General features: G+C 52.8%; 1 protein-coding gene across 5 annotated transcripts in view; it reads left to right on the top strand.

Moving 5' to 3' along the window:
• Positions 1–21106, top strand: part of TLK1 (tousled like kinase 1) — a 656881-nt gene that overhangs the window by 592713 nt on the left and 43062 nt on the right. The gene's annotated exons all lie outside the window — the stretch shown is intronic.

Raw genomic sequence — 21106 nt, forward strand, 5'->3', positions numbered from 1 at the left:
CCAATTGGTTTCTCTGGCCACAGGTCAGCCCCTGGTAAATGGTACCACAGGTACTGTGACCAGAGAAGGCCTCGAAGGACTGCAGCAATTATTGCGCCACTCTTCGAGATCCTGTACCATTACACTCACGCACTGCCTGTGCAGGCTGCGTGTTTTAATGCAAAACAAAGTGAAGAGTCGACATGGCACACATCTGTGTGCCATGCCTACAACCCACTGCCCTGGTATAGGTCAGTCACCCCTCTAGCTGGGTCACTATACCAGTGGTGAGGGTACAGGTGCATGAGCCCTGTAACCCTACAGTGTCTAAGTCAATTATTAGACATTGTAAGTGCAGTGCTGCCATTAAGAGTTAATGGGGCTGGGAGTTTGTCCTTACGAACTCCACAGCACCATAATGTCTACACTGAAAACTGAGAAGTTTGGTATCAAACTTCTCAGCACATTAAACCCACACTGATGCCAGTGTGGGATTGAATGAAAAATGCACTCGGAGGGCATCTTAAAGATGCCCCTTGAAAACTGACCTATCAATAGTGTCCAGGCTGAGTGGCTGCTTTCAGCTGCCATCACCTGACCTGTTTCTGGACCCCTGGGTTGAGAGTATGCTGCGCCCTCGGGGCTAAAACAATGCCCATCCTGGGATGAGGTACCAAGCCTCCTCCCCCAGGATGGGCAGGGTTCACCAAGGGGAAGCTTCAAAGGCTTTGCCGCCTTTGTGAGGTTCCCCAGGCTCCTTGCTGCTTTCAGCAACTGGTCCCCACTGGTTCTGACGCCCACTTTGGGCAGGAGAACCAGCGGGAAAAACAAGTGAGTACGAGAGGTGTGCCTACCTCAGTCAACTCCACCTCTCAAGTGGGGGAGTCAAGGTGAAGCACAACTCTGTCCACGCCATCTTGAAGATGAGGGGACTCAGCCAACCAGGAACAGACTTGTGCCCCCTCCCACTGGAGGGTGGCATAATAGGGGGTGTTCCCACCACAGGGAAGGATCCCATTGGTCCCTGCCTCTTACCTACCTGTAACACCCCTAAAACTAGTATTTAGGGGCACCCCTGAACCTTGCTTCCTCAGACAAGAAGAAACTACAAGAAGAGGAAGTACACACACACAACAGCCGTGCGGCAGCTAACAAGAGGAAGATGTGAGAAAGTGCCATCTTTCCACATGTTATGCCCCAACTTTTTGCTGAATTGCTGATGTTCTTTGATTGAGTGTGCCCTGGGTTCCTGCTAATCAGGAGCCCAGAGAATCCAAGAAGGTGGACCATCTTGGGAAGATGTTTTCTTCCACCAGCTTATGACAGCGGTCGGTGAACACCGCATGTCTCTTGGCCCGTTACAAACACACTTTGTGGGATATAGGTGCGCATTGCTGCCGCAGTGCCCAGAGGAGGCCCGGGCTGTGCTCACCTGTGCTGTTGCTGAGGGTCGGGACGCAGCAAAGTTCACCATCCGGTGTGGGCTGGATGCCGCTGGATCCTTGGGCCTCGCTGCTACTTCTCGCCCCATCCAGTCTGCCTTTTGTGGCTGGATGGTAGCATTGCACTTGCAGGACGCTTATTTTCACATCCCCGTCCTGCCGGCCCACCCGCGTTACCTGCGGTTCATGGTAGGCCAGGAGCATTTTCAGTTTGCCGTGCTCTACTTCGGCTTTACCAGCGCCCCTCGGGTTTTCACGAAAGTGATGGCTGTGGTCGCAGCTCACCTGCGCAGGTCAGGGGTGTCAAGTCTTCCCCTACCTCCACAACTGGTTGTCGAAGGCGGGCTTGCCCCAAACAGTCGTCCGCCACCTTCAGACTACAGCCGACCTCCTGCACCTGCTGGGGTTCCTCATCAACATACCGATGTCGCACCTGAGTCCTTCTCAGAAGCTCCCCTTCATCGGAGTGGTTCGGGATTCAACACTGTTACGGGTTTATCCTTCCGTACAGCGAGTCCGGGATATTCAGGCTATGATTCTGATCTTTCGGCCTCTATCCTGGGTTTCAGTCAGGTTGACCTTCCGGCGTCTGGGCCTGATGGCCTCCTGCATCTTGCTGGTGTCACACACCAGATGGCATATGCCAGCTCTGCTGTGGGACCTGAAGTTCCAGTGGGCGCAGCATCAGGGCAACCTATCCGAACGTGTCCAGATCTCAGAGTGCACTGCTCAACAATTGCAGTGGTGGCTCACGAATCGAGATTGGGTCAGTGGCAGATCCCTCTCCCTTCCCCAACCAGAGCACACAGTGGTGATGGATGCGTCCATCCTGGGATGGGGAGGTCACTTGGGGGAGGCGGAGATTAGAGGCCTCTGGTCTCCGGCAGAGTCCTGGCTCCATATCAACCTTTTGGAGCTGCGGGTGATCCGCCTTGCACTGAAGGCATTCCTTTCCTCTGTCCGGAGTAGTGTGGGGCAGGTGTTCACAGACACCACCACCGCCATGTGGTATTGCAACAAACAGGGTAGGGTGGGGTCCTGGACCCTATGTCAGGAGGCTCTGTGCCTCTGGACATGGCTGGAACATCGTGGCATTACCTTGGTGGTTCAACACCTGGCAGGTTCTCTGGACGCCAGGGCGGACGAACTCAGCCGCTGGTGCTTGAGGGATCACAATGGCGTCTGAACTTGGACGTGGCGCGAGGTCTCTTTCAGCAGTGGGGAGAGCCTTGGTTAGATCTATTCGCTTCCGAAGAGAACGCGCAATGTCATCAGTTCTGCACGTTGGAATTTCCAAGGCGGCGCTCGCTCTGCAACGCTTTTCGTCGCAAGTGGAGTGGCGGTCTGTTGTACGCCTATACCACTTCTGCCCAGAGTGCTGAAGAAGAGATGGGGCGGCCGGGCCCAAGATATCCTTGTGGATCCGGATTGGGCACGAATATACAGGTATCCCGAGCTACTCTGCATGGCGGTCGATCCCCCGATCCGTCTGACTCTCCGGGAGGATCTTCTGTCGCAGCAGCAGAGGACGGTCCTCCACCCGAACCTGTCCAGCCTCCACCTTCATGTGTGGAGATTGAGCGGCGGCAGTTGACAGCTTTCGACCTTCCTCCTGAAGTCTGTAACGTTGCTGGTCAGCCAGGCGTCCCTCCACTAAAACGGTATACACCTGCAGGTGGAACAAATTTGTGGCATGGTGCACAGCAAAGGCTGTGGATCCCCTTTCTGCCCCTCTTTCCGAGGTCCTTCTGTTCCTTCTCTTTGGCCTGGCAGGGCTCTGCTCTGTGAACTATCAAAGGTTATCTTTCGGCCATCTTCGCCTTTCTACAGCTTCCAGATCAGCCTTCTCTTTTTAAGTCCACGGTTGTTTACCACTTCCTCAAAGACATTACGCATACGTTTCCACCCGTGCCTTTCATAATGCCTCAGTGGGACTTGAATCTTGTCTTGACCTTTCTGATGTGTGCTCCCTTTGAGCCCTTCATAACTGTCCCTTACGTCTTTTCACTCTCAAGACTTCTTTCCTGGTAGCTATCACCTCTGCCAGAAGGGTGAGTGAGCTCCAGGCTCTCTTCTAAACCTCCTTTCCTCTCTGTTCATCCGGACAAGGTGGTTCTGAGGACCCGTCCATCTCCCTGTGGGTTGTTCAGTGCATCAAAGCATGTTACTCCTTGGCTAAGAAGGAGCCTCCTCTGGGGCTGCGTGCCCATTCCACCAGGGCAACGGCAGTCACTACTGCCTTGGGACGCGGCGTTCCCTTGCAGGACATTTGTCAGGCAGCTACTTGGGCCTTGCTGCACACGTTTACCAAGCACTACTGCCTTGCCAATCTGATAGAGACTACTAGCCGCAGATTCCTTGACGTAGAATTATCTCCAGGCCTGAGACTGGATCCGGAATTTTTTTGCCCAGCATCCCTGCATGTTGTGTTTGGGGGAAGATCACAGCTCCAGTGATTGTGAGGCGTGCCAACAGTTGATGCCGAAGTCTCGGCAGGAGCGCTGGATGAAATTTCTCTTGGCTCTCATGTCAAGATCAGCTTCGTCACCTCGATCAGCTTAGTCACCTCGATCAGCTTCTGCGGAAGGTTTTCGACACAGCCTTCGTCGTTGTTGTCCTCATCCATCTCCTAAGCCGCAAGAGCGTTGCTCCCTTGTCGGTAAGTGTTGTAGCTTGTTCCCGAGGGCTGGTTTCTGGCCTGTTGGAGGCGTGGGCTCTCTGTGGGTGATGCGGCCCGAGTATCGTCCCCCTATCCACTGTTCCCCGGTGAGGGGGCATTGAGAACCCAGATGGAGACAAATGTCACGGCTTTGCAGGCCTCGCTGGCTTCTACTCCTCCTCCTCCTTCCCCTCCTGGGACGTCGACAGATCCCTTGCGTTGTGCGGGGCTCTCTGCGGCGTCGCCGGCCACTCCGTCCCGGCGCTGACTGGCTCGGCTCCAAACTTGGGGAATGTGGTGCCGTTGGGGTGCGGCCCTTCGGAGGTCTCTCCTTCGGACCACGGCACCTTTTTGTTACCACAAACTCCAGCGGGAGTCCCTGTGGTGTCGCGAGAGGTCGCCGGGGCTCGGGTCGCATCCCGAGCCCCTCTCGGCCCTATGGACAGGTGGTGGTCTTGTCTGAAGAAGAGGTGACGCCGCTACGGCACCGGGGGCTGCTGGCCCTGGCGGCACCACAGGGGTAGCCGGACGCCCCTTGTCCCATCATGGGTCGAAGCTGGCGGGGGACCCTGCGTCCCTCCCCGGGCCCTTCTCGTCCCTCCACGCAGGTGGCTGCCTCGTCGGAGGTCGAGTCGGCACCGTTCCAGCGCCGTCCCTTAGCCGCCTCGGCTCCGGCCCAGCCCCGGTCTCCTGCGCCGTTTGGTGTGGAGGAGTCCTATCAGGCGTCTTCTTTGGCGCTGGACGATGATGACGTCCTGCCTCAGGTTACGGTCTCTACGGCGCCGGACAGGCATCGGGTCGTGGACTCGTCCTCGGACACCCCCTCTTCCCCAGAGGTTGGGTGCCTGCTGGTGTCATCCTCGCCGGAGACGGGCCGCCGCGTCGCGGCTTTTTCCCCTACATCATCAAAGGACGGCTCCTCGCCGTTGCTGAGGTTTTTGCCGGAGGAGCCACAGGTCCTCTGTCTCTCTTTCTCCTTTCCGGACCTGGCCCTCCCCCACTCCGGTTGGCTTAGGAGATGGCCGCCTTCGTTTGCAGCTGTCTCCTACGGAGGAGCTACTTTTCCCACCCCGGGACCCTATGGAGGAGGGTGCGGCCTTTGCTCGCGCTGTTTCCAGGGCTGTGGGTATTTTTGTGCATGGGTGTTCTGATAGATACATCTGCCGTGTGGATTCCTCACCTTGTGAATACCCCTTGCGTCAGCAACATTCGGAAGTTCTTTTTGTAGCCTCGCGCCGACGTGGACTAGGACGTCATAGAGACACGACCTCGCTCGCGACTCCGCTGACGTCACCGACGCCTACAATAGGCCCACGCCGGCGTGATAACATCAGTTCCCTTTTTTCCGCGTCGTCGACGCTAACGGTTTCGGGATACTCTGTAGCTATTTAGTATATTGTTACTTTATTTCTTCGATTCTCCATTCTCTAACCTTTTGCTTCCGTTGTCATGTCGACAAAGAAGACAGGGTTTAAACCTTGTAGAGAATGTGGGAAGATGTCTGTTACGGACCCCCACCAAGACTGCATCTGGTGCTTGAGTTCGGATCACGACGTTGATGGATGTTCTTCATGTCAGAAGATGAATCCGAAGGCTCTTCGTGAAAGGGAGTCTAAGCTTCTTGTGGCCAAGCTTAAGGCGAGTAAAGTTAAAAGATCCTCGAAGCACTCGAAGAGGTCGAAGTCGAGATCCAGGTCGAGGTCTCGAGAGGCGTCGGCCTCGAAGTCTTCGTCTGATCACGCTTCCGGTTCTCGTAAGAAGCATAAGAAAAGGAGGCATGAATCCCGCCATCATTCAGGTGATAAGTCTGGTTCTAGATCGAAGTCTCCCAAGAGGATGAAATCGAAGGTAATTCCTCCGCAAGTGTCGGATCAAGAAGGTGAGGCTTCGCCTTCAGAGTCGATGGTCCATTCTCCGACTCCGGTTCCGGATCCGACACCGGCTCCATCTCCGACTCCGTCTCCGGCTCCAGGTGACATCGATGGAGTTCCTGTTGAGGAAGAGGTTTCGAATCCTGTTGAGGAAGCAGATTCAAACTTACCTCGAGATCGACCTGAGCATCCACCATTTCCGACTCCAGGTCAGGACCCCTCTGCGTTTTTAAACGCGATGTATGGTGTCTTCTCGATCGTGGTACCCCTCTGGTGCACCTTCGGGTCCCATGGGTCCAATGGCATTCAATTTGGGTGTTCCTCACTCATATGCTCCGGCACCCTTTATGTCATATATGCCAGCCCCGACTCCGCTGTGGCAGTACCAAGCTCCACCGAGGTCGATGCCGGTATCGACGCCGGCTCGGCCAAAGTCGACGACTCCGGTTCCGGCGTCACCGACTCCTGTTAATTCTATGGAGCAGCCTTCCAAGCCCTCGGATTCGATTCTGAAGTCGGCTCCGACGTCGTCGAATTCGGCGTTGGATTCGACTGCGCTTCGTGTCAAAATGAGATCTCGGAGAGAAGCTCAACGTCTTCTTGATGAACAGAGGGTTGATAAATCTTCTTCTGAAGTGGAGGAGGGCGAGCTGGATGGGAGTTGTTTTGAAGACCTGGCAGAGGCGAGTGGTCTCGAATTTTCTCCGGAGTGGTATTTGCCTTCAGGGCCTGATGCACCCTCCAAGGATGTGCAACCATATCATGTTGTCATGAAGAAGGCAGCAGGACTTTTGGGTTTGACCTTGCCCACTGTCGAATTTAAGTCGAATTTACTGACTGAGGTTCTTCATTCTCCAAGCTCAGCAGTGGAGCCTATACTTCCATTTAATGATGCTTTAAAAGATCCCATTATGGAGGTATGGAAAAGACCTTTTTCTGCTCCTGCAGTTTCAAAAAGTGTGGCTAGGAGGTATAGAGTGGCTCCTGAGGATCCTGCTTTTTTGTCTTCACATCCTTCTCCTGAGAGTTTGGTTATTTAGGCTGCTTGTTCTAAAAAATCAGTGGGTGCTTTTCCACAGGTGCCTGGCGACAGAGGCCAAGAAACAGGACCAAATTGCAAAAAAGACTTTCTCTTCGGCTAGTATGGCGTTGAAGTCTTCTAATGCCACTTGCCTTATGGGCAGATATATTCATGCTCTTATGGACTTAATGCGTTCATTAATCCCTAAGGTCCCTGAGGATAGCAGAAAAGACTTTGAGGAAGCCTTGTCTGATTCTCAAGCGGCAGCCCGTCGGGTCATCCAAAGTGGGCTTGATACTACGGATTCTGTGGCAAGGATCATGGGCACGGCGGTTGCCACAAGGCGCTCAGCCTGGTTGAAGTCGTCTGATTTTTCGGCTGATGTGCAGTCGGCTTTGTTGGATTTGCCTTTTGATGGTGAGGGGCTCTTTGGAAAAAAAGCAGACACGGCCTTGGAAAGATTCAAGGACAGCAGGGCAACTGCTAGATCTCTTGGCCTTCAGGTCAGAGGTTCTACGACCAGGAAATTCAGAGGGTTTGGTCGCTCTTCCTTTCGTTCATATGGACAAGATCGGCAGCAGCAGCAGCAGCAGCAGCAGCAGAATACCTTGTATAAGTCATACAGGGGAAAGCAGAGAGCACGTCCTCGAGGACGTCAAGCCTCTTCCTCCTCCACTTCCTCCAACCCCCCAGCCACAGAGAAGCAGCCCTAGATCCGCCATTCAGGATCATGTAGGCCCAGTGGGGGGTCGGCTTACCCACTTTCTACGGGATTGGGAATCGGTTACATCAGATCTTTGGGTTCTCAATCTCGTAGAAACTGGGTATGCCCTTCCCTTTCTGGAATTCCCTCCCAATTACCCTCCTTGCCAGGGGTATTGCTCAGAGGAACATCTGTTACTCCTCCAGGAGGAAGTCCAAACTCTATTGAGAAAAGATGCGATAGAGGTGGTCCCAGAGCAGGAAAGGGGTCAGGGATGCTACTCCTGGTATTTCCTGATTCCCAAGAAAGATGGTCGTCTTCGTCCAATCCTGGATCTCAGGATCTTGAATTTTTATCTGAAGCAGGAGAAATTCAAGATGCTCACCCTTGCTCAGGTTCTTCAGGCTCTGCTGGAAGAAGACTGGATGGTGTCACTCGACTTGCAGGATGCGTATTTTCATATTCCAATCCTGAAGTCGCACAGGAGGTATCTCCGTTTTACGGTGGGGTCGCAGCACTACCAGTTTGCGGTCCTTCCGTTTGGACTTACTACTGCGCCTCGGGTCTTCACCAAGGTGATGGCAGTGGTGGCGGCGCATCTCAGAAGGTCAGGGATTCCTGTATTCCCGTATCTGGACGACTGGCTGATCAAAGCAGAGTCGTCAGAGACTGTGCTCCATCATCTGCAGGAGACAACCCAGTTGTTGTACAGGTTGGGTTTTCCGATAAATGTACCCAAATCTCACCTGGTGCCCTCCCAGCGCAACCTGTTCATAGGTGCTGTACTGGACACAACTGTATGTCGTGCATTCCCTCCTCAAAGGATTCGCGACATACAGGAAATGATTCCTTTGTTTTACAATGGAGCGGTCGTTCCAGTCCTGAAGGTCCTCCGCCTGCTCGGTCTGATGGCTTCTTGCATTCTGTTGGTCAACCATGCACGCTGGCACATGAGGGCACTCCAGTGGTGCCTCCGCAGGCAGTGGTATCAGCACAACTGAGATCTCAGGGAGTCAGTGAGGATCTCCAGAGAAGCTGCGGCGGATCTGTCTTGGTGGGGCGTGGAAGGCAATCTGTCTCAAGGAAAGCCTTTCCAGCTGCCTCCATCGGTAGCCACAGTGATAACGGATGCATCCACTCTAGGGTGGGGTGCTCATCTGGGGGATCTGGAGGTCAAGGGTCTTTGGTCTCCAGAGGAAAGGTTGCTTCATATCAACCTTCTAGAATTGCGGGCGATTCGTTTAGCGCTCTAGGCCTTCCTCCCTTCCCTTCACGGTCGTTCGGTCCAAGTCCTGACGGACAACACGACCGCGATGTTGTACATCAACAAACAGGGAGGAGTGGGGTCGCAGTGTCTCTGCAGAGAGGCTCTGCGCCTCTGGTCCTGGGTTCAGGACCATCAGATTTGTCTGATGGCGAATCATCTGGCCGGGGTTCTGAACGTGCGTGCAGACAGTCTCAGTCGGCAGTTCTCTGCCGACCACGAGTGGAGGCTTCACCCGGAGGTGGTTCACGACATCTTTCAGATGTGGGGAACTCCTCGGGTGGATCTGTTCGCCACTCGCGAGAATGCTCACTGCCTGTCGTTCTGCAGTCTCCAGTTTCCGATGCAAGGAGCTTTGGGGGACGCGTTTCAGTTGAGTTGGGGAAATCAGCTCCTTTACGCGTTTCCTCCCATACCCTTGATTCCTCGGGTTCTGAGGAAGATTCGCCAGGACCGGGCCCAAGTCATATTGGTCGCCCCGGACTGGCCAAGAAGGGTGTGGTATACAGATCTTCTCCACTTCTCCTCTCACCCGCCGCTCCGTCTCCCTCTCAGGGCAGACCTCCTCTCTCAGATGGAGGGGCAGGTTCTATACCCCCACCTCCAGACATTGCACCTTCATGCCTGGAGATTGAACGGGGCAACCTGAATTCCTTTTCCCTCCCGCCTGACGTTGTGGATGTCATCTTGTCAGCCAGGCGTGACTCCACTAAGTCCATTTATTCTTATAGATGGTCGAAATTTGTCACGTGGTGTGGGGAAAAGTCTATTGACCCGGTGAGAGCCCATTTGTCTGATGTTCTCCAGTTTGCCCTTTCTCTGGCGCAACAGGGGCTTGCTGTTGCCACAGTGAAGGGTTATCTTTCTGCGCTGTCGGCTTTTCTCTGCTTGCCTGACCAGCCATCTCTTTTTAAGTCTCCTGTGGTCTTAAGATTTTTGAAGGGCCTCACAAATAGGTTCCCTCCTTCTCCTTTTATTTTTATTGTGCCTCAGTGGGACTTAAATCTTGTTTTGACTTTTTTGATGGGTGCTCCTTTTGAGCCTCTTCACAAATGTCCCATGAGACTTTTAACCTTTAAAACAGTCTTCCTTGTTGCAATAACCTCGGCAAGGAGGGTAAGTGAGCTTCAAGCTCTTAGTTTCAAGCCCCCTTTCTTGACCATTCATGCTGATCGAATGGTCCTTTGGACCAGGGCTGCTTTTCTGCCTAAGGTGGTAACTCCTTTTCATCTGGGGCAGTCCATTGCCCTACCTACCTTCTATCCTCCCCCTCACCCTTCTAATTAGGAAGAGAGACTGCACCGTCTGGACCCTAAGAGGGCGGTGTCCTTTTACTTGGACAGATCCAAGGACTTTCGTTTGGAAGACCAACTCTTCATTGGCTTTGCTGGCTGCAAGAAAGGAAGAGCGGTCCATAAAAGAACCTTGTCAAGATGGATCGTCCTCTGCATTAAGATCTGCTACCCTTTGGCCGGTAAGGAACCACCAGAGGGTATAAGGGCTCATTCTACAAGGGCGAAGTCTTCGACCTCTGCATTGGCTAGGGGTGTGCCTGTAGAGGATATTTGTAGAGCGGCAACTTGGTCTTCCCTCCACACTTTCGCGAAGCATTACTGCTTGGATACCGAAGTGAGGAGGGACGGTCATTTTGCACGCTCTGTCCTTCAGGATTTCCTGGTATAGAGGAGTGGACACCCTCCTCCGGGAGTGGGGACTGCTGTGGGACTCTATTCACAAGGTGAGGAATCCACACGGCAGATGTATCTATCAGAAGAACAAGTTACTTACCTTCGGTAACGCTTTTTCTGGTAGATACAATATCTGCCTGTGGATTCCTCACATGCCCGCCCGCCTCCCCGTTGTCCACTCTTCTATACCAGTGTTACTGTAATGTAATATATATATATTTTGCTGTCATGGAAATGTTTCTATAGCTTTCCTGCTTTTGCTTTACACTGTGTGTTTTGCCTTTACTATTGTGTACTGTGTATACTGTATGCATTTCTACTGTCATTGGTCCGTCCGTGTGCCTCGATGGCACGGAAAAAAGGGCGGAACTGATGTCATCACGCCGGCGTGGGCCTATTGTAGGCGTCGGTGACGTCAGCGGAGTCGCGAGTGAGGTCGTGTCTCTATGACGTCCTAGTCCACGTCGGCGCGAGGCTACAAAAAGAACTTCCGAATGTTGCTGACGCAAGGGGTATTCACAAGGTGAGGAATCCACAGGCAGATATTGTATCTACCAGAAAAAGCGTTACCGAAGGGAAGTAACTTGTTCATCAGGCTGCACATTTCCCCACGATCATCTTCTGGAAGTTCTCCACCAGGGCTCTGGTTTGAGGGAGCTGCTGCTTCCCTTTGAGGATTCGCTCCATTCTTCTCGGATGGGGACTTGGGGGTGCCCGGCACGGGGGGGGATCTGTTGCCCCAACACCTACTGCACAGTTACCTTCCAGCACCGCGTGACCCGGTGTGTCTTTCCCTCCACCCCTCTGCCTCAAGCCCCCTTTTGCGGACTGCCTTTCCCTCCCTGCCGCCACTGTTGTCTCCACCGTCACTGGAGGCCCGCTGGCTGGACTCTTGGGGGCACAATATGTCTGCTTCGACCAGTGCAGCCCTGTGGGCCCTTAACACTTTGTGTGTTGTCTAGGGCCACCTCTTCCTTGTGGGACTCGGCAGAGTCCCTTGGATCTGCCGCTTCTCAGGAGGATGCTGGAGTTGATTTGCGGCACCATGCGTTGGAAGCCCGGGAGCTGGCAACGTTTATTCTTCGCTCCTCTCTGGACATCTGGGAGGTGCTTGGTCGTGCCATGGCTTCTTCGGTTGCCCTTTGCCGCCATCCTTGGCTTCGGGACAGTGTGTTCCTGGAGAATGTGCGGTAACAGTTGGTAGATCTTCCCTTCGACGGCACTCTTTTGTTTCATGTCCTGGCAGATTCGGCCATCCGGAGGATCTTGGCGGGGCTTCGTCCTCCTCCTCCTTCCCCCTCAATGACCTGTGAGTTAATCTGGTCTTTGGGTGCTGGTCTTTGGGTGCTGTTCTTTCGTTGTGCCGGGTCGCCCCAGTTGTGTGATCTGTGTGCTTCTTGTGCATTCGAGTCCTCTTGTAGGGACTGTGGTTCTGTTGGCTGCTGTCCGGCCCGTCTTCTTCACGGTGTTTTTGTTTTGGGTTATCTTACACCAAGTTGGCCCGGAGATTAGGCCTTCTGTTTTTCTCTTTGGCTGCTTGACAAGCCTTCTGCAGGTGGTTTTACCCGTGGCTCTTTCTGTTGTCCTGTGCTGCGGAAGTTTCTTCCTAAGATGGTTCGCATGTCTTGGGACTTAACATACCCTATGTGGGGTAGTGGTAGCTGTTATATAGCTTGTTCTATGCTGGGGAGTTGTGGTCGCCTTAGGGCCTCTGCTCTCCATGGTGCTTACGTATGTTGCAGGTTCAATTCCCTTATTGCTGGATTGCAATGTCTTGGTGACGCCCCGGGGTGTCCTTTTCTGGGGTCGCTGCGCTGTTCACCTGGTCTGCCTGCTGTCTGCCGCCTGGCATTTTGGCTCTGGTTCTACTTCTTTTTGGGTCGGTTGTGCGGGCCCCTCTCTGAGGTGTGTCCGGGCCCTTCTTCAACTCATGTTCTCTGTCCTGGGGGCTGAGATTGATTTTTGTTCCTCCCTCTTTTAGGCGCTGCCTGCCCGGTTTTCCTGGGTGCCCGGGCTGCTCTTTCTGCTTCCGACTACATTATTGCTGTCGGCGCCGTTCTGTCTAGTCTCTTGACTTCTGGCTATGGTGGGCTCAGCTGCCTTTTTCACGGGGTGTGGTCACGGGGAGGGGGCCTTGCCTTCTTTTTCCCTCGTCTCGTTAGAGCCTCTAGGTTGATCTTCCTCTTTCTTGCCTTGGATGGAGGTTCGGTTGCCTGGGGTGCTTCAGCCTTCCCTTGCCCTTGTTTCCTCTGTTGAGTGTGAACAGGCTTCCTCTTCTTTCTTCCCACACCCCCCTTGGGATCGCTGGTGTTTTGCTTGTAGGGGTTCCCTTGCCTGGGGGGGACGGGGCTCCTCGCCCTGTCTGTTGGACTGGCTGTTATGTCCAGGCTGGTGGGTTCCTCTCGCAGAACCTCCTTCCCTGTGGGTATGGCTAGGGTATCTATTCTACGTTAAGGAATCTGAGGCTAGTAGTCTCTATCGGATGTACGAGTTACTTACCTTCGGTAACAATGTATCTAGTAGAGACGATTTTAGCCGCAGATTCCTTCACGGTCCGCCCTTCCTCTGCATCTGCAAGGGCCTTTGGCTCGGTCTTCTGCACTTGCCACCCGGGGGGTGGCTGTGTCTTTTGGTAGTGCATCCCTTTGCTCTTTTTTATTTCAGAACAAAATCCCTTTGCTCTTTTTGACAGGATGATTCGTCTTGCTTCTTATTCCTTTCCCCCTCTATGGCACATTGGAGGATGGGTTTAGAGGTACTCCTGTTCCCCTCTGCTCTGGTTGCCCCGGGATTGGAGCTTGCCTTCACTCTCCCTCCCCTCCTTCTCCCCTTTTTTGTTGCTAGGGCTATGGCCCCTCTACTATTCTCTGGGTTGGGGTCCTCTGGCCGAGCCTGTGCCCTTTGTTTGTTTGAGGGGTTGTCCCACTCTGTGCTGGGTTTGTCGTGGAGGTTTGTCGTTTCTGCTTGTCTTGGAACTGGTTCCCCTTCATTGTTCTTGGTTGGGATTGTAGTCATGCTGCATGTTGTCATGACATTTTACATGTTTGCCTTGTCCCCAAGGGGGGGAGGTGACTGCTGTGTTTCTCTTTTTTTCCCTGCCTTTGGGTACTGCTGTGTTGACACTGCTCCTTATGGTGTTGTTCGTCACCATTCCTTTTTCCAATTTTTCTGCTCTTTCGCACACTGTTCCCATACTCCCACAGTTTTGTCTGATGGCTCCGCGTTGTGGCGCGGAAAAGTTCTCCGAAGAAAACTGATGTAGGCGTGCCGGGGTGGGACTCATGTGACATCGCTGACCTCATGAACGCGGACGACGCCTGGGCGGAGTCGCGTGATGCTATCCCCCGGCACGCAGGGATGCTGGGCAAAAAATTTCCAGATCCAGTCTCACGCCTGGGGATAATTCTACGTTAAGGAATCTGCGGCTAGAATAGTCTCTACCAGATACATCGTTACCGTAGGTAAGTAACTCGTAGGTCAAGTCCAGAGAGACGGCTTCTTTGGCCGTTCTGTTCTCCGTGACTTTCTGGTGTAATCTTGTTCGCAGACCCACCACCGGGGTTGGTATTGCTGGGGTATCTATTCTAAGGTAAGGAATCTATCACTAACGTGTCTCTTTCAGATGCACAAGTTTCTACTTGTGTAACGATATATCTGTAAGAGACATTAGTTAGTGATAAATTCCTTACGGTCCCACCCATCCCTCCAGTTCTGCGAACTGATTACTAGGGTTATGGTCATGCCTTTCAGGGCCCTAGTTTTATGCACCAATGGTCAGTATCTTGCATGGCTCTGCGTTCCTGGCGCGGAAAGTCGTGTACAGAACTGACCTTGGCGCGCATGGGTGGCGCTTAAGTAGTCTCCGTGACGTCATCTAGGCGCTTGCGATGCCAGTGACGGACGCCAGTCTGACGCCCGGGGATATTCTAAGGTAAGGAATCTACCACTAACTAATGTCTCTTACAGATCTATCGTTACACAAGTAGTAACTTGTGCTTCCATGCTAGAGCACTTCAAGAACAGCAGGGCTACGGCCTTGGGCATTTCCATGACCCCTCGCCAATCCCAGTCTGCCTTTCGCAGCCACGGAAGGGGCTTCCAGACTTGTCACTACTCCTCTCCCATGCCACCTACTTGCAACAGGATGACTGAGTACCACATATCCTTGCTCTGTCCGGAAGTGGCAGCCCTCTTGGCCAAGAGTGCTATAGAGAGGGTGTCTGAATCAGAAGCAAACCTGGTTGTTATTCTTGCTACTTACTGGTGCCCAAAAAGGACGTGGGCCTTCATCCTGTCCTAGACCTGCGCCATCCCAATTTCATCTTGAAAAAGGAAAAATTCCAAATACTGCTGCTCGCTTAAGTCCGGTCTGCCCTGGACCCTGTGAACTGGCTAGTATCAATGGACTTATTAGAACTCATACTTCCACATCCCCGCCCTGCCAGCCCACCCGTGTTACCTTTTATTTTCACGGAGGGGCACTAGCACTTTGTTTGCCTTGCTCCCCTTTGACCTTAACAGTGCCCTCAGTTGTTCACCAGGGTGATAGCGGTCGTTGCAGCTCACCTGCGATGATCAGGGGTGATAATCTTTCCCTATCTCGATGACTGGCTATTAAAGGCTGGCTTGCCCCAGGCAGTCGTCTCGCACTTGTAGACTATGGCAGACCTTCTGCTCTCGCTGGGGTTCACCATAAATGTGCCAAAGTCATATCTAACCCCTTCCCCAGTCATTCCCTTTCATCTGTTCCTGTTTTGGACACACTGCAGTTTCTGGCTTATCCTCCTGAGTGGCGAGTCCAGGCTATTCGGGCTTTGATTCCAAAGTTCAACCTCCTGCATCCTGCTTTTGACACATACCTGCTGTCATTTGTGGGCTCCGCAGTGGGACTTGAAGTTCCTGTTGACGCAGCATCAGGAACTCTCTCTGTCATGTTCCAGAACTCAGAGGGCACTACAAAGAATCTGCAGTTGTGGTTAACGAACAGAGATTGGCTCAGTGGCAGACCCCTCTCACTTCCCCATTTAGATAGGACAGTGGTGACGGATGCATCACTCCTGGGATGGGGCGGTCATCTGGTAGAGGTGGAGATCAGAGGCCTCTCCTGCGGAATCTGGACTCAATATCAACCTTCTGAAGCTCCGGGCGATCCAGCTGGTATTGGAAGTCTTTTACCCTCCGTCAAGGTAAAGCTAGTGCAGGTGCTCCCGGACAACACCACCACCATGTGGGACTGCAAAAAACAGGGTGGGGTGGGGTTGTAAGCCCTTCGTCAAGAAGCCCTGCGTCTTTGGACCTAGCTGGAACAATAGGACATATCTCTGGTGGTTCAACACCTGGTGGGCTTTCTGAACGCCATTGCAGACAAACTCATCCGAAGATGCCTAGCAGAGCACTGTGAGAAAGTGCCTCTTTTGCATGATTAGCCCCCACTTTTTGTCTGGTTTTGATGTGGTTTTCAAATGCAGTGCAGATGATCCTGCCAATTAGGTCCACTGTACCAGTGCTTCTTTCCTGACCACAAGCCCCCAATTGGTTCTTCTACCCTCGGTAAGTCCCTAGTAAATGGTATGGCCTTGTGTCCATGCCACTGCCTTGCAGCTTGCATGCCCTTGTGAGGGAAAAAACGACAGTCTGCATGGCACCCTGTCTGGATGCCATGCCAACTAGTACTGCCTGTAGATAAAGGTGAGTCACCTCTCTGGCAGGCCTCACAGCCCTAAGGCAGGGTGCACTATACCACAGGTGAGGGCATAACTGCATGAGCAGATATACCTCAACAATATTGAGGCCATTTTCCTAATATTGTACGTGCCAGGGAAGCCATAGAAAGTGCATGGGCCGGGAACTCGACTACTAGAGTTCCGCAGCACCATGATGGCTTCCCTGAACACGGTGTTTGGCACCAAACTACTCCTCACAATAAATCCCCACTGATGCCAGTGTGGGATTTATTGTACCATGTACTCAGAGGGCACCTGTCCTGGTGAGGTCTCTGACCGGCTGTAATTAACCAGACACCTGGATAGACATACACTACTCTTTGGGACAAGAAACAATGCACATCCTGGGATGTTATACCTGCTCCCCCAGGATGGGCCAATGCTCAAAGAGGGAAGCTTGAAAGGCCTGCCTCCTTTGTGAAGTGATCCCCAGCCTCTGCTGCTAACAGCAGATGGCAGCCCCGGTTTACAACCCCCCTTTGAATGGGAAAACCGGCTGGAAAAATTCAAAAGAATAGGATGTGTGCCCAACTCTGCCAATCCCACTCGTATGGTGGGGAAGGCGAGATGAAGCACAACTTTTAGTCCTCGCCATCTTGAAGATGAAGAGACCCTTCCAATCAGGACTTGGTCTGTTCCCCTTTCCCACAGGAGAGTGGCATAATAGTGTAGCCACCCCAGGTAAGGTGCCCATTGCCCCCTCCTGCTACTCCCCTAAAGTGCCTTCTAAATTTAGTATTTAGGTGGCTCCCCCAGACCTAGAAACTAGATCTGTGACGGCCTAAGAAGAAATAAATACTATGCAGAGAAGACTGAAGACGAGGACTGCCTTGGCCCCAGCTCTACCAGCTTGCCACCAGCTTCTGTGAACCTGCGACCATTCTTGCAGCCTGTGATCTCTGAAATCCCTGGGACTACTGGTGCCTTCGAAAAAGACTCCAATCTTCCGTGGACAGTGGACCTGTCCTGAAAAACTCAACTTGAAGGACTCAAGATCCAGCCAGATCTGCGCCTCCTGCCCTCTCTGCACCTGACGACCAAGGCCCGAATCTCAGTGGCTTACCTGTGCAGTTAAGACTCCTTGACGATCCTGACCTTGTGTCCAGCATTGGCTCACCTCTCCTGCCCTCCACAACAGCTCCTGCAGTGTTAATCCAGAGGCTCCCACTGACAGCGACTGGCTCCGGTAAGCAGACGTCGAAAAGCACCCCAGGAACCGGAGCCCCTTGGTCTTGGTAAGCTGAACCAATGGTGCCCCTACATCCCAACTTACCTCTGCTGACGGTCTTCCTCCTGCAACATCTGGTGGCTCATCTGCAGCCTCTTTGCCAAAAGAAGAATCCCTATTGAAAAGCATTGGGCGCCGATGTCGAATTTGCATTCTGCACCTGGCCGCCCCTGTACTGCTGGTGGTGTATGTCTCGTGCTGCTTTGTGGGTCCCCCGTGCTTGCCTAACCCCCAAAGCTAGGCCCCTGCAACCAATCTACTAACCTGCAAGTAGTGTGGCTCCAGGCACCCCCTGGCTCCGTTAGAAAGCATTGGTTCGAACTCTGATTTTGACCTCTGCACTTCTCCGCCCCTGTGCCGCTGGTGGTGCAGTTTTGGTACTTACCTGACCCCGTGCCGTTGCTGACTTTAGGCTTCGAAGACTGGGATTGTAAGTTTTTTACTTACCTGTTTAACCGCAATATTATTTTCCCCATAGGATAACATTGGACTGTTGAAAATTTGTCGATTTTTGAAAGTGAAAAGTATTTTTAATTAAAAACGTACTCACCTGATTATGAAGAACTTGGTCTTAAAATAAAATTCAAACAAAGTGTATTTTTTAAAGAGTTGTCTGGATCTCCTTCTTGAGTCGTGTGCCCATTATTGATTGTTGTTGTGCAATAAATGTTCAGCACTCCTCTTTTAGGCCTAAGGCTGTTCGCCCACACTACTACTAATAGAGCACTTTGGATTTTACATTGAGCCCTGTATACTTTTGGGGAACTCCTGGACTCTGTGCACAGTATTATCACCTAGTGGCAATATCATATACAGAGCCAGCTTCCTACTTCACGAATGGTGTTTCCTTCCGGAGGTGGTTCGAATTCTCTTTTTGCAGTGGCGAGAGATTAGTTATATGTGAGAACGAACAACGTCAGCAGTTCTGCTCGCTGGAGTTCCCAAGTTGGCACTTGCTCTAAGACTTTTTTCGTCTCGAGTAGAGCTCAGGCCTCCTGTAAGCCCATACCACTCCTGCCCAGAGTTCTCACAAAGATCAAGAAGACCAGAGACAAGTCATCCTTCTAATTCTGGACTGGGCTTGGTGAGTTTGGTATCCCAAGCTATTGAGCATGGCCATCAGTCCTCCCATCTGGCTGCCCCTTTGGGAAGATCTTCCATCGCAGCAACTGGGGCGGGTTCTCCACCCAAACCTGTCAATGCTTCGCCTTCTGGCGACAATTGACAGCTTTCAACCTTCCGCCCCAAGTCTAGACTGTTAACTTGGCAGCCAGGCATCCCCCCACCAAAACCATATATGCCTGTCGTAGGGGATAGTGTGTGGCGTGATGTGCAGATCCGGAATGTTTTTGCAGCAAATCTGCGCACCGGGAGACGGTGCCACACGACCCCGCCCTGACGTCGTCCAAGCACGAGACGTCAGTGAGGTCATATAAGTCCCTCCCGGCGAGCTGACGTCAGTTTCCTTCTTTTCCGGGTGCAACGTGGATCCGGAGTGAGCGCCTCTGGCCTGTTTTCAGGCCTCATTTTCGATGCTTTGCGTTGGGAACCGTGTGCAATGCCTTCGGGCTTTACATTTTGTATTTTCTGTTCGGGGTACATATCCGCGACAGACCCGTATCTATTTGTATGTGGTGTCTGGGCGAGCACCATGACTCCACGGACTGTGAAGCCTGCCAACTTCGGAAACCGAAGTCCCGGTGGGAGCGTCGTATGAACCTTCTCTCGGTACGGCTGTCCCGGTCGGAGTCGTCTCGCCCCCCGGCCTCTTCATCGACTGCAGCTCCCTCTACTGTTCGGTTCCGCCGTTGACTGCCCTCTGGGGTCCGGGGCCGTCGTTCTCCACTTGGTAAGTCAAGGCGTTTGTCGCCTAGTCTTCAACCTCACCACCTTCTGTTGTCAGGGGCACTGGTTCCCGGAACCTTCCGGACACGCACTCCAGAAGGTCGACCCCCTCTCCTCTATCCACCATTTCCGGGTGTTGGGGCGACTCTGGCCCAAATGGAGGCCTATGCTACAGCTTTGCAGGCCTCCCTTGGGTCCTCTCACGTTCCTGGGGCGTCCTCGGGACCTCCACTTCTTGTGGAGTCTCAGACGGCCTCGCTGGTGGGTTCGCCCCGGCGCCAATTGAGCCCTTGCCTCCCAGGAACGTAGGAGATGTGATGTCGTTAGGGCACTGCCCGGTTGGGTCCCCCTCTACGCTCCACAAGGAGTCGTTGGGGTGCGGCCCAGCTGGGTCCCCCTCTTCGACCCACGACGCCTAACATAGCCCCGCGGGGCTCCCTGTGGCGGTGCAGGTGGTTGCTGGTGCTCATAGCCCTGGACTGTGCTACGATCAGAAGAACAATTCAATGCACCACCATTGTTTTCATACCAGAGAGGTAACAACATTGCCAACCACCTCGTTTGTGCCATTACTTGGCCAACTTCCAGTACTGAGAAAAACACCATCACAGCGGCATGGGGCTTGCCCCCGGTCATCGGACATTTCAAATGCCAATCCTGCAGCGTGTGCGAGTTGACATTTAACACCAAAGAATTCATATTCAAGGGCCAGACACACCACCTTACCCATCAATCCAACTGCAAAACTCAAAACGTTATCTACGCTATCCGATGCCCGTGTGACCTGATCTACATCGGCCAGACAACCCAAATGGTAAAACAGCGGATCATACAACACAAAAGCAGAATTAACTGCAAGGTACTTACAGCACCCCTGGTCTCACACTTCATTGAGCACTCTCACACGGACTCGGATCTCAGATGGCAGGTCATTGAGAAACCCACCTTACCCCTCAGAGGAGGTAACATGACTGCCCTGCTCAACAGAGCCGAATGCAAATGGATTGCCAGGGTTGACTCGGTCAATCATGGGCTCAACACCCTTGACGAATGGACTAGTACTATTTCCATTTAAATTAAATTCCTTGTCCGGTTCTCCATTTCCTGCATTCACGCCCCACTGCCAACACGAATGGTCTAATATAACACCAGTACTGTGCCAAAACCTTCTGATCCACCAATGTTCTAGAATCCATAACAAAGTGCCCTTTCTCTAATTGGCTTCCAACACGTAATGTAACTCTGTAATTAACCGCCCGGTTTTATACCCTGACCGAGTTTATGTTAACCAATTGCTCAACTGTGATCTGCTACCGCCCAGCACTGTATTTGCAATACTTTTAATTTGTAGTGCTGATTTTGCACCACGCGATCCTTAATTGTTCCTTTATGCGCCAGCTGTATTCTGCTTCCTCTCAGTAATATACGATTATTATTAATGTGTAAATGCCTGTACTTTCTAATGCTTACATTGCACCCTACGAACCCCAACTTGGTCTTCTTTGCGTTTCCTTGAATATGTGACAAACGCACTTGTCTCCAACCCCTTGGACCCGTTACGACGCGCTCTCTCCAACGCGTCCGCCCGGGTTCTGAGACTTCCTATTTACTCTGGTCTCCTTAGGAACCCTCCACCTCCCTCTCCTTACCCCGCCCCCCGCTCATACCCACACCAATGGCCTC

The sequence above is a fragment of the Lissotriton helveticus genome, chromosome 3_1, assembly GCF_964261635.1.
Source record: "Lissotriton helveticus chromosome 3_1, aLisHel1.1, whole genome shotgun sequence".
Taxonomy (NCBI): domain Eukaryota; kingdom Metazoa; phylum Chordata; class Amphibia; order Caudata; family Salamandridae; genus Lissotriton; species Lissotriton helveticus.